Source organism: Notolepis coatsorum (assembly GCF_963971535.1).
Source record: "Notolepis coatsorum genome assembly, chromosome: 12".
Classification (NCBI taxonomy): Eukaryota; Metazoa; Chordata; class Actinopteri; order Aulopiformes; family Paralepididae; genus Notolepis; species Notolepis coatsorum.
In genome coordinates, this window is record NC_140176.1 from 91,541,970 (window position 1) to 91,555,489 (window position 13,520).

Consider the following 13,520-nt stretch of genomic DNA (forward strand, 5'->3'; position numbering starts at 1 on the left):
ACAGTGTCAGATACATCACTACAAGAGCTGAATGAGATGCCAGTGTCAGATTCATCACTACAAGAGCTGAATGAGATAACAGTGTCAGATACATCACTACAAGAGCTGAATGAGATGCCAGTGTCAGATTCATCACTACAAGAGCTGAATGAGATAACAGTGTCAGATACATCACTACAAGAGCTGAATGAGATAACAGTGTCAGATACATCACTACAAGAGCTGAATGAGATAACAGTGTCAGATACATCACTACAAGAGCTGAATGAGATGCCAGTGTCAGATTCATCACTACAAGAGCTGAATGAGATAACAGTGTCAGATACATCACTACAAGAGCTGAATGAGATGCCAGTGTCAGATTCATCACTACAAGAGCTGAATGAGATAACAGTGTCAGGTAGGACAGTGACATCACTACAAGAGCTGAATGAGATAAATCATATTTTCACCTCCGCAACATTGCCCAAATCCGTCACTGCCTCTCCCCCCCCTGCTGCTGAATCCCTCATACACGCCTTCATCTCCTCCTGCCTGGACTACTGTAACTCCCTCCTCACTGATCCGTCAATCATGTGGCGATCTCGAACATTTTTGGACAGGGTTGTAGCCAATGAGTGTGGCTTTCCAATGATACCCCATGATATGATAATTGGGGATCTAATACGGTCTCTATTGATCGATTTATGATAAAGAAAAGCAGGGTCCCCCAATTGGGGGACCTACAGGCTTAACAGGTTAAATACAAAATTTACATGACGTACATACGATACCAGATATGATAATACAGATAAAGAAGTCATATGAAACGTGTGTGTTTCATATGGTAACAAAATGTATTTTTTATAAATTAGTGTATAGTTTTTACAAGAGTTTCATTTAGCAAAGGATCTGAGGTGTTCTGATAATTGTGTGTGTGGTTGTGCTAATTGTGTGTAGTGTTTTGAAACACCGGGCCCTGTTTTAAAAATCGTGCTTAAGTAATCGGAAAAAAACTGTATTGTGTGTGTTAGGGCAGAGGACCCAAACACCAACAGAGACGAGGGAGAGGTAGATGTAGATTGTCGAATACGAGCACTGCTCCTTTAATTCGAGACACTTGGAAAATGAAAAGCAAGGTGAGAGCAAGTCTCCAAAAATTTACAAAACAAATGACACGTCACAAGACGGTGCTGTAAATACTCGCAGGAGAGACAAAATAAAGAAAGCCAAAACAAACCGTAACGACACAAAACTGAGAAAATAAACAAAAACGAAATACAGCAAAGCTGGAGAGGCACACGGTGCAAAAACATTACCAGGTGAGAGAGCCAGGATACACAGGGAGACAATAACTAATCCGCAAACGGCAGGAACTGACCAAGGGGAACAAGGCAGGAAACGCAATGAGGCCACAGGGAGACAAGAGGTACACAGGCATAAATACACAGGCTGATTAACACAAGGGTAACAAGACACACCTGAGGGAAGGTAGAACTAACACACAGGGGTATAGGAAAACACAAGGCCAAAACACACTGGGGAATAAACTATACTAGAACACAATACAACACAGGGCCGAAATACAAATACCACACTGAACACCACAAGACTAAGGCAGGGGAAACAATGCAAACAACAGAATAACAGGCAAGGACACTAAGGAGGTAAAATACTGAATAATCACAAAACATACTGGGGACAAAACACTAAAGATAATAATCAAGCTATACCATAGCAAGGGGCAAGAGGTACACAGGGATAGACAGCAGGATTGTGAGAACACTCAGAAAGACAGACAGTTTGAGCAGAAATAAATGTACAAGGTGCAATGTTGAGAATTGTCCAGCAGGCGGAGGAATATTGTTCATGAGTGGAGGGAGACCATGGGAGAGAATGTGAAAAGGTGGGGGCTCTTGAGGAGTACAGACAGGGGAGAAAAGTCCTGGGAATTGTGGACCCTTACAGTGTGTTTCATTATATAGGCATATGTCTCAGTCTTCTCATAAAAAAATATTCGATTTTTGGGTCTTTTCCTGCCTTTGGTCCGCTTTTCATTCACATCTCAAATGAACCGCAGCAGGGTTCACTTGCAAGAGTGAATGAGCTTTCACACCACCCCAAACCAACCGGACTATCAGAGGAAACTAACCAGGGTTCGATTAAAGCTTATTATAGTTTATCACAGTATCATGAGCATGTCTTTGACACTGGACATGGGTATGGATGGCTCCAGGTGCTGCTGCGGTGCACATCTAAAGTGCACATCTTCAATACCTATCTGTACTATTTTAAAGCGCAGTGCAGGACACACTTAAAGGTTATCGCACCTCAGAGATGGCAGTGGACATGTATGACAGGACAAAGGCCATATGTAATGGCCTTGGGATTGAGGAACATACTATCAGCCAAAGGAGGAAGCAGAAAAGGATGGACGAGTATGTAGTTGAGTCATCTTGTGGCGCAAGCTCAAACCTCAGCTCAGGAGATCAGCTGAGACAGAGACTGTTCTATCCAGTCCTTGACAGAATGCTGCAAGAGCTTGAGAGCAGGTTCTCAGGAGTTGGAGAACAACTTATGAGAGACATATGTCATCCAGCCTCAGACCAGTTTCTCTCAGTGGAATTGCTGCAACCCCTCGCCACACATTACAATATCCAACTATTGCCAGAGGAGATCACAGTTGCAAAGTGTTTCCTGGCCAGGACAGGCAGAGACTATCCAAAGTGTCTTTTCCCTCCTGGATGATAATAATAATAGTGAATTTTATTTATAAGGTACCTTTCAGGACACTCAAGGTCGCCGTACAACAATTAAAAACAGTTAATTTACAATCACAATCAAATTTTAAATAAAATCAGACATACGCCTGCCTAAACAGGTGGGTTTTGAGGTGGGTTTTAAATGGGATGATGGAGTCAATGTTCCTGATGTCGGGGGGGAGGGAGTTCCAGAGGCGAGGGGCAGAGCAGCTGAAGGCTCTTGACCCCATGGTGGACAGACGGGCTGGGGAGACGGTCAGGTTGATGGAGGAGGCAGACCTGAGGGACCAGGTGGGAATGTTGATGTGGAGGAGGTCGGACAAGTATGGAGGGCCAAGGTTATGGATGGCCTTGAATGTATGGAGGAGGATCTTGTAATCTATGCAGTGTTTAATGGAAAGCCAGTGTAGTTGGCGTAGGACGGGGGAAAGAGGGGGGTTTCATTGCTAGTAGACTGCTGCTGCGTTCTGATGGAAGCAGGCCTCAGCTACAGCAGCACAGCAGAGTAGGTGGAAGCAGACCTCAGCTACAGCAGCACAGCAGAGTAGGTGGAAGCAGGCCTCAGCTACAGCAGAGCAGGTGGAAGCAGACCTCAGCTACAGCAGCACAGCAGAGTAGGTGGAAGCAGACCTCAGCTACAGCAGCACAGCAGAGTAGGGTAGGTGGAAGCAGGCCTCAGCTACAGCAGCACAGCAGAGTAAGTGGAAGCAGACCTCAGCTACAGCAGCACAGCAGGACAGGGCAGGTGGAAACAGACCTCAGCTACAGCAGCACAGCAGGACAGGGCAGGTGGAAACAGACCTCAGCCAGCACAGCACAGCACAGCACAGCACAGCATGTAACACACATGGATCGTGTTGTTATGAATCTAAATGCTGCATGCACTTTATTGTTCACATTCAATATAGTAAATTCATAACCAGTACAATAACGTGGGACCCCTTCTGCCTTCTATAACGCCTTGGGGACGTATTTTCACCTATATTTACTATACTTTCATTCAAACTTTGGTGGATGCTTGATATCACACTCATGTTGGTATGGGGTAGGTAGAGCAGTCGTCTGGTTATCCGGAGGTTCCCGGTTCGATTCCCGCTCCACTTAACCCCTAATTGCTCCCGATGAGCTGGTTGGCACCTTGCATGGTTGCCTCCGCCGTCTGTGTGAGAATGAGTGGGTAAAATGTGAGGAACAAATTGTAAAGCGCTTTGGATAAAAGCTGTTATATAAATGCAGCCATTTACCATTTACACTCATGTTGGATATCATACATACATTCTAACGATTTGAGGCTTTGTTTCCAGAGGCTTTAAGTATCTAAGTTTGAAACTGATCCAAATCTTATCCTATTGTAGCAACCTGGAAAAGATATCTATTATCCAGATGTGCTGACTTGCCTTTCTTTCTCCCCTGATGCACCAAGACATTCTAATTAGTCTCCGCTAATATTCTCTCGAACAATGATGCTCGCCCCTCCTTGTTCTACTCACTGGAATATGGATTATGACCAGGAGTACTGGAGTACTAGTTGGCGGCGCCAGCAGGGGGCGGTGGCAGGCAGAGAGCGTACGTGAGAGACGGAGAAGCAAGTGGACGGAAGTGCGATGAAGCAGCCTCTTCGACATTGAACTTGGACCGGAGCGGTCGTGTCTGGAGAGCCCCGTATTGAACCTGAGTATCTTACGGGTTATCCTATGAATGTACTCGTAGTGGAGCCTTGCATGTTTCCCCCTGAATATCCCTAGTGATATACCACGAGTTATCCTAGAATAAGAACGGTATAGCCGAGTTGGGCTTAAGTTAAAGTTATTCCCTCTAGCGAGGCGTGCCCGCCAGCGTGGCGCAAAGAGAACCGGTGCTTAGGAGCACCCTGCATTATGATATACCCCGTCTAGCAGAAGGGCTGTTTGGGACCCAGAGTTTAGCTGCAGTGTGAGTGAGGGCAAGGTAGATCCGCGTGTCGACCCAGCACCAACTCTACAACCAGATCTGCACCCGGCTGCCTTCAGAGACCAGATCTGCACCCGGCTGCCTTCAGAGACCGACAGAGGTCGCTATCACCCAGCACACACTCTCAGCCCAACACTGCCCTCTGCTCCAACTCCGCCGAGAGCGTTCGACGCCATCTTGCCTTCCGGACGACGGTGGCGCGGTGAGGCCGCCATTTTGGATGAGTATAAATAAGCATCTATGCTCCGGAGCCCTTACACCGTACACAGTGTGGTGCAGCCTGCGGGCGGGGTCAACATTGCTATTACAGTTCATAAGGGGAACCCCAAACACTACATGCCGGCATTAGCATAGGGCTTTTGTAAAGGTATTTGTGGGCCCACCCTTTTGAGTTCTTTTCATTTTCTTTGAGTGTGATACCGTGTGTGTTTAATAATATCTTCCCATCTAGTTAACCCTTTCCCTGTGGGGAAGTTACAGACCTGGTGCATTATAAATAAAGCCTAGAGAGGTATTATTCTTGCCGTATAATTAAAGCTTTTTGGAGATATTATACATGGTGAAGACCCAGACGTGGGTGATGAGTCAAACACATTGAAGTATATTATCCCTGATAGTAACCCAGAGGTGGGTGTATAATATACGTGTTTATGAGGTATGGAGTTACCAACGGTACTATAGTGGGACTGCAATCCAATTGGTCAATTGGCATTGTAACTGACCAGTATAAGTAACATTAAAGAATTAGATGGGAGATCTGTGTGCGTGTCTATCCATGAGCCGTTTAACAACTCTTTTGATGTGGGTAACGTTAACATAATTAACCCCTTCCTATTCCACCTTTCCCTTTTCATTGTAAGGTTTCTAGGGTCATTGAGGGAGGGTACTGCTTGCGGGGGGAACTCAGGGTATTTATTTACAATTCAGTCACTAGGTGTGGGAGGGCTTAAGGAGCAACTGGGGGAAGTGGGAGCGTGTTGGGGAGTACTGCTGACCGCCCTGCTGCAGGGGAGGAAGACCAGAGTACCAGACCAGGTTGGTAAATCCCGGGCCCCATCCACTCACACTACCAGCCTCCACTCGACGCTCCAGGCCCAAAGACGAGGGTGCAGTCAGACGGAGCTCTACTGTGTCCAGCTACCTTGTGACTGCCAGCAACCGTTCCCACGAAGCAGGGATAATCCACCCTGCTACACTATCATTATCCTAGTGATTATTCTGTGGATAAACCAAAGATTTTAATTAGACTGATAAACCAAGTAACCCCCTAAAAAAATTAAATAACAATGAGACATTATTTTGAACGGTTCTCGGAAAGGAAAGGAACGGAACCAAAAGATCCGGCTCCCTTCAAAGAGACATAATTCACATCACTACTAACACGCCCCGAAGCCATTGTTTCTTCCCAGATCTGTAATCAGAAATCTATACAGCACATTCCTGAACTGAAAACAAACCCAAGCTATACCATAACCATATGCACGCCCCAAACGCTTACCGCCTGCTGCCCATGCCGTCCCGGAGTTAGCGGACTGTATGACCACTGGCGGATCCCGCCCGCCTTTCCTACTTTCCTCTTTCGGGTCATTAAAGGCGTTTCATTTACGATGGACCGTTAGATAAGCTCACACTCTGCCAGGCGCTCCGCTGAGTTATTCTCTCGACAAGGCGCTGAATGCTGATTGAGCTTCCTGGATGCCGTGTCTCGTGGAGGGAATTAGCAGGAGGAGGAAGTGATGTCAGCAGTCAGCAGTAAGGAGGAAGTGATGTCAGCAGTGAGGAGGAAGTGATGTCAGCAGTTAGCAGTGAGGGGGAAGTGATGTCAGCAGTGAGGAGGAAGTGATGTCAGCAGTGAGGAGGAAGTGATGTCAGCAGTTAGCAGTGAGGGGGAAGTGATGTCAGCAGTGAGGAGGAAGTGATGTCACCAGTTAGCAGTGAGGGGGAAGTGATGTCACCAGTGAGGGGGAAGTGATGTCAGCAGTGAGGGGGAAGTGATGTCAGCAGTGAGGGGGAAGTGATGTCAGCAGTGAGGGGGAAGTGATGTCAGCAGTGAAGGGGAAGTGATGTCAGCAGTGAGGGGGAAGTGATGTCAGCCATGAGGGGGAAGTGATGTCAGCAGTGAGGGGGAAGTGATGTCAGCAGTTAGCAGTGAGGGGGAGCGTGAAGATTTTCCCCCAAGCGGGTTGTACTTCTGTGTTCGGTTTGTGCGATTTGATTGGCCACTGACGTTTCTGGTCATGTGACATGTGCGCCAATCGTGTGACGCCTAGTTCTGCGCCTATTTCCGGGTCTAACAGCCTGCAAACGACCTAACGCCTAGTTTATCACTGGTTACGCTTAGGCGACTCTTTCGAAGTTGGTTAAGGTTAGAGTTTGGAATCAGGGTTGGTGTTCTATCGCCCTACTCTAAGACAAACTCTAACCTTAACCAACTTCGAAAGAGTGTCTAAGCTTAACCGGTGGCAGAACTAGGCGTCACACGATTGGCGCACATGTCACATGACCAGCAACGTCAGTGGCCAATCAGATTGCGCAAACCGAACGCGGAAGTACAACCCGCTTAGGGAAAATATTCACGCGTGAGGGGGAAGTGATGTCAGCAGTGAGGGGGAAGTGATGTCAGCAGTGAGGGGGAAGTGATGTCAGCTGTTAGCAGTGAGGGGGAAGTGATGTCAGCGATCAGTGAGGGGAGAGTGCGGATCTGAGTCCTGATGTTCTGGCTGGAAGGAGGGATGTCTTCACAGCGCAGACCTCGTGAGGAGCTGTATTAAAGCTGCTCTGTGGAACTTGTTTTTCACAGACCTCGTGAGGAGCTGTATTAAAGCTGCTCTGTGGAACTTGTTTTTCACAGACCTCGTGAGGAGCTGTATTAAAGCTGCTCTGTGGAACTTGTTTTTCACAGACCTCGTGAGGAGCTGTATTAAAACTGCTCTGTGGAACTTGTTTTTCACAGACCTCGTGAGGAGCTGTATTAAAGCTGCTCTGTGGAACTTGTTTTTCACAGACCTTGTGAGGAGCTGTATTAAAGCTGCTCTGTGGAACTTGTTTTTCACAGACCTCGTGAGGTGCTGTATTAAAGCTGCTCTGTGGAACTTGTTTTTCACAGACCTCGTGAGGTGCTGTATTAAAGCTGCTCTGTGGAACTTGTTTTTCACAGACCTCGTGAGGTGCTGTATTAGAGCTGCTCTGTGGAACTTGTTCCTGAAAACACTTTGCTTTTTTAGTGAGCGACAATCACAGAGTTGGGCCCAGTTGGACCGACAGGGAGAAAAGCCTCCCAACGGTAATGTTAAGGGAACAGAGGAACGGGACCCGTAATAAAGCAATGCAACCGGTTCAACAGGAAAACGCCAAAAACAGTGTATATATATATTTACAAATGTTCAAAGACAAACACAGAGTACAACAAAACGATACGACAGTGGTGGTGTAGTGCGGACAGGTCGGAGGCCTGGGATATGAAGTGTGTGTTTACCCAAATGTGTTTGTGAAGCAGATGACTATGTGTGTGTATTAATATGTTGTCAAGTTAGACCGTGGTCTCAAGGTCTGACACTGGGTGCTGTAATCCCATAAAGTTGAATATAACAAAAGCAGGATAGCCGGACCAGCACTCTCAGGTTCAATAGTTTTAATGGCAGCCTGAATTGGAAACAGACATGGTTCGGAACTATGTCCTTCTTCAGTGATATGGCTAGCAATGGTAATACAGTCAAGATGGTAGTTATATACACCTGGCAGGTAATGACATGACAGGAAATTACATCACAACGCAGGTGTGCCTGTGCATTGTGACCAAAGGGATGACCTATCAAAGTAGAGTCCATTCATAAAGCCACAAATTATACATATATATAAATATATCAAAAACAAAAACAAAACAAAACAAAATTACCAGAAACTTGATATATAACATATAACATGCCCTTAGTTTCTAGGGCTAATTGAGCCCCTTTACATATTTAATTAAATAGTTCCAAATTATACATTGTGCATCCTTGAGAAACATACCGCTTGTTTAGAAACAACAACGTAATTAAAACAGAAATAATAATGGAGGTATAAGGTGCTTAAAGATAACAGGTTAAAATGTTCTCCTCATTCATTCCTCTAGGTTCCATGCAATTGAACAGGTGGATATAATAACATTCACGTTGCAACAGCAACCTGTGTCTGTCTCCACCTCTCGCGGGCCTGAGTACTAACTCTAGTCCCATATATTTGAGATCGTTAACGGTATGTTTACACTTGGAGAAATGTCGAGCTACCGACGACTTGACATCTGAATTTCTCACTGCACATTTGTGTTCACTGATTCTTGATTTAAAGGCTCTAGTTGTTTTCCCCACATAAGAAAAATTACACTGACATTTTAGTAAATACACCAGATTAGACGAATTGCACGTAATCCATCCTTTAACGGGTATACTTTTACCCGTTTTAGGGTGTGTGAAAAATTGACCTTTGATCATGCCTTGGCATTGTACACAGGCTTGACAGGGGAAATTTCCATCTGGGATATTAGACATAAAATGAGAAGGTTTCTTTAAGGGCAAGTCAGTTTCGACTAGGAGGTTAGATAGATTCGCTTGTCTCTTATAAAAAATAATTAGGCGAATGTTGAAACGCTGCCCCTATAAGAGGGTCGGACTGCAGAATATGCCAATATTTATTGACAATACTCTGTGTGTCTCTCGTGATAGGACTGTAAGTAGACACATAAGATACTTTGTCTGTGTTCTCTTCTTTCTTTCTGGGGGTGAACAACGTGGCCCTATCAATCTGTTTGGTTTTGTTCAGGGCTTTGAGTGTCAAATCGGCACTATAGCCTCTTTCGTGGAAACTGCCACGGAGAACCTCTGCTTGTGCATTAAATCTGTCTTCCGTGTCACATATTCTCTTATAACGAAGGATTTGGCTATAAGGTAGACTATTCTTCAAGGCTGGGGTGTGGTAACTGGAATAATGCAAGAACGAGTTACGGTCTGTCTCCTTTTTAAAAACCTCTGTGTGTAATGAGATGCCATTAGGGGCTTTCTTGATCAGAACATCGAGGAAAGGTAAATTATGCATATCAAACTTCAATGTAAACTTTATCGTTCCTCTACAGGTGTTCAGGTACTCAAGGAAGGCAAAAAGGTCAGATGATGAACCAGACCAAATAAAAAACAAATCGTCAATATAGCGCAAATAGGATTTGACAAATTTCTCAAACGGGTTATTATTAAAAATATGATCTACTTCATATTTGGACATATACAGGTTGGCTAGGTTCACAGCGGCTGGGGAGCCCATGCTGATGCCTCTGTTTTGCAAGTAGTATTTATCTTGGAATCTAAAATAATTCCTAGTTAGAACTAGGTCGGCTAAATTAACTAGCGCTTCTTTTGGGGGGAGTAATACTTCCCTCGAGTTTAAATAAAAACTCAGTGCGTCAAACGCGTCAGGATGACATCATACCGAGGGGCCTGCGCATCACCAAGGAACCCACGCTGGGAAGAGAATCACCAGAGTTTTGTGATAAATGGTGTTCGATCCTAGATAAATGTTCTATGGATTTACTACTTTTAATCATTGATAATGAAGGCTCTAAATTAGGCAAGGTCAGAGTGGAGCTTTCCTCATTAGAGGACAAAATTAAAACTATTTTAACTCCTGACCAAGTGACCGAACTGCTCGAGTCAGTAAACCAGAAACTTGACAAATACAAACACGACATCGAGCTGCACAAGAGAGCTAAGAGGAGAAGAGATGAGCAAGACTACGCAGCGCACATGGTGTACCCATGGCTCCAACATTCTCCCTCCAGGAACCGCAGGCTGAATTGGCAGCCCAGAGACAGGCAACGGGATACTGTTCTTCCTCCACAGCAGTGAGCTCGGATGAGGCGCCCACCCAGGGCAGATACCCCCTCCGAAGCCAGTCTATTTTTCGCGAAGAGCAGGACGCTCCTCTTCCTCCCCGACCGGCGAGAGAACCCACAGGAAGACGAGGAGGAGCAAGAGAAAGAAACCCACGGTTCCGGAGATAAGCATTGCTTCTAATATTGTCAACATTTCTGATGCACTATTGAGTGACCCGCACCACAATATCCTTTCCAAAGGTTTATCGTTTGTCCCGGCTCGTAAGGTGGACTCTTTTACTACCAAGGTAGAGCTATTTAAGTTTTTTAGAAATATTAAGTTAAAAGCATTTTATGCCAGAGGGTTTGATAAGAGAACTCAATATGTTGCTAACGAAAATGTGCCTACAAATGATGATGTTGATGTTGATGCTAGGCCTATAACAGAGCCAGATACCTCCCTTTTTCCTAAAATAAAAATATTTAAACCCTGTAGCCTGTTTACCCCCCATCTCAACCCTCCCTCAGTTGAAACTTTCTGCAGATTGGTACAAAATGATGTCCTTAATTTATGTAAGACCAGTCACAAAGCCCATCTTTACCCAAATTTACTTGAATCAGAGTCTGCAGCACTTAAGGAACGATGATGATTTAATTTTTAGAAAAGCCGATAAAGGTTCTGGTATCGTGCTCCAAAATAAGAGCTTGTATGTATCTGAGATCAATAGACAATTGAACGATATTGAGGTATATACCCTTTTAAATTCAGACCCTGTGTTTAGATTTTCTACGGAAATCAAAACAATCCTCAAAAGCCTGAGATTGGCAGAGGTAATCACAGAAAACGAATTTAAGTTTATGTTTGTAGAGTACCCGGTTACTCCTATTATTTACACCTTACCTAAGATCCACAAGGATCTGATTAACCCTCCTGGTCGACCTATTGTTTCTGGTATTGGCTCTGCCACAGAAAAAATCTCTCAATTCATTGATGCACATATTAAGCATTTGGCCTCTTCTTAACGTGGTTACTTAAAATATACTACTACTTTTTTGAACAGGCTTCCGACCTGTAACATTAGTCCTACAGACTTACTAGTTACCATAGATGTAGTCAGTCTTTACCCCAGCATTCCACATGCTGACGCGCTTGACGCACTGAGTTTTTATTTAAACTCGAGGGAAGTATTACTCCCCCCAACAGAAGCGCTAGTTAATTTAGCCGACCTAGTTCTAACTAGGAATTATTTTAGATTCCAAGATAAATACTACTTGCAAAACAGAGGCCTCAGCATGGGCTCCCCAGCCGCTGTGAACCTAGCCAACCTGTATATGTCCAAATATGAAGTAGATCATATTTTTAATAATAACCCGTTTGAGAAATTTGTCAAATCCTATTTGCGCTATATTGACGATTTGTTTTTTATTTGGTCTTGTTCATCATCTGATCTTTTTGCCTTCCGTGAGTACCTGAACACCTGTAGAGAAACGATAAAGTTTACATTGAAGTTTGATATGCATAATTTACCTTTCCTCGATGTTCTGATCAAGAAAGCCCCTAATGGCATCTCATTACACACAGAGGTTTTAAAAAAGGAGACAGACCGTAACTCGTTCTTGCATTATTCCAGTTACCACACCCCAGCCTTGAAGAATAGTCTACCGTATAGCCAAATCCTTCGTTATAAGAGAATATGTGACACGGAAGACAGATTTAATGCACAAGCAGAGGTTCTCCGTGGCAGTTTCCACGAAAGAGGCTATAGTGCCGATTTGACACTCAAAGCCCTGAACAAAACCAAACAGATCGATAGGGCCACGTTGTTCACCCCCAGAAAGAAAGAAGAGAACACAGACAAAGTATCTCATGTGTCTACTTACAGTCCTATCACGAGAGACACACGGAGTATTGTCAATAAATATTGGCATATTCTGCAGTCCGACCCTCTTATAGGGGCAGCGTTTCAACATTCGCCTAATTATTTTTATAAGAGACAAGCAAATCTATCTAACCTCCTAGTCAAAACTGACTTGCCCTTAAAGAAACCTTCTCATTTTATGTCTAATATCCCAGATGGAAATGTCCCCTGTCAAGCAATGCCAAGGCATGATCAAAGGTACATTTTTCACACACCCTAAAACGGGTAAAAGTATACCTGTTAAAGGACGGATTACGTGCAATTCGTCTAATCTGGTGTATTTACTCAAATGTCTGTGTAATTTTTCTTATGTGGGGAAAACAACTAGAGCCTTTAAATCAAGAATCAGTGAACACAAATGTGCAGTGAGACATTCAGATGTCAAGTCGTCGGTAGCTCGACATTTCTCCAAGTGTAAACATACCGTCAGCGATCTCAAATATATGGGACTAGAGTTAGTACTCAGGCCCGCGAGAGGTGGAGACAGACACAGGTTGCTGTTGCAACGTGAATGTTATTATATCCACCTGTTCAATTGCATCGAACCTAGAGGAATGAATGAGGAGAACTTTTAACCTGTTTCCATTAAGCACCTTATACCTACATTATTATTTCTGTTTTAATTATGTTGTTGTTTCTAAACAAGAGGTATGTTTCTCAAGGATGCACAATGTATAATTTGGAACTATTTAATTAAATATGTAAAGGGGCTCAATTAGCCCTAGAAACTAAGGGCATGTTATATGTTATATATCAAGTTTCTGGTAATTTCGTTTTGTTTTGTTTTTGTTTTTGATATATTTATATTTATATATATATGTATAATTTGTGGATTTATGAATGGACTCTACTTTGATAGGTCATCCCTTTGGTCACAATGCACAGGCACACCTGCGTCGTGATGTCATTTCCTGTCATGTCATTACCTGCCAGGTGTATATAACTACCATCTTGACTGTATTACCATTGCTAGCCATATCACCGAAGAAGGACATAGTTCCGAAACATGTCTGTTTCCAATTCAGGCTGCCATTAAAACTATTGAACCTGAGAGTCCTGGTCCGGCTA

General features: G+C 44.1%; 1 long non-coding RNA gene across 1 annotated transcript in view; it reads right to left on the bottom strand.

Annotated features, from left to right (window-relative positions):
* Positions 1 to 3,297: 3,297 nt before the first annotated feature.
* The window catches only part of LOC311238259, a 16,002-nt gene continuing 5,779 nt past the window's right edge, over positions 3,298 to 13,520 (bottom strand). Inside the window, exon 4 of the long non-coding RNA XR_014620339.1 lies at positions 3,298 to 3,900. This is a non-coding gene — a long non-coding RNA (uncharacterized lncRNA). The remainder of the gene's footprint in view (positions 3,901 to 13,520) is intronic.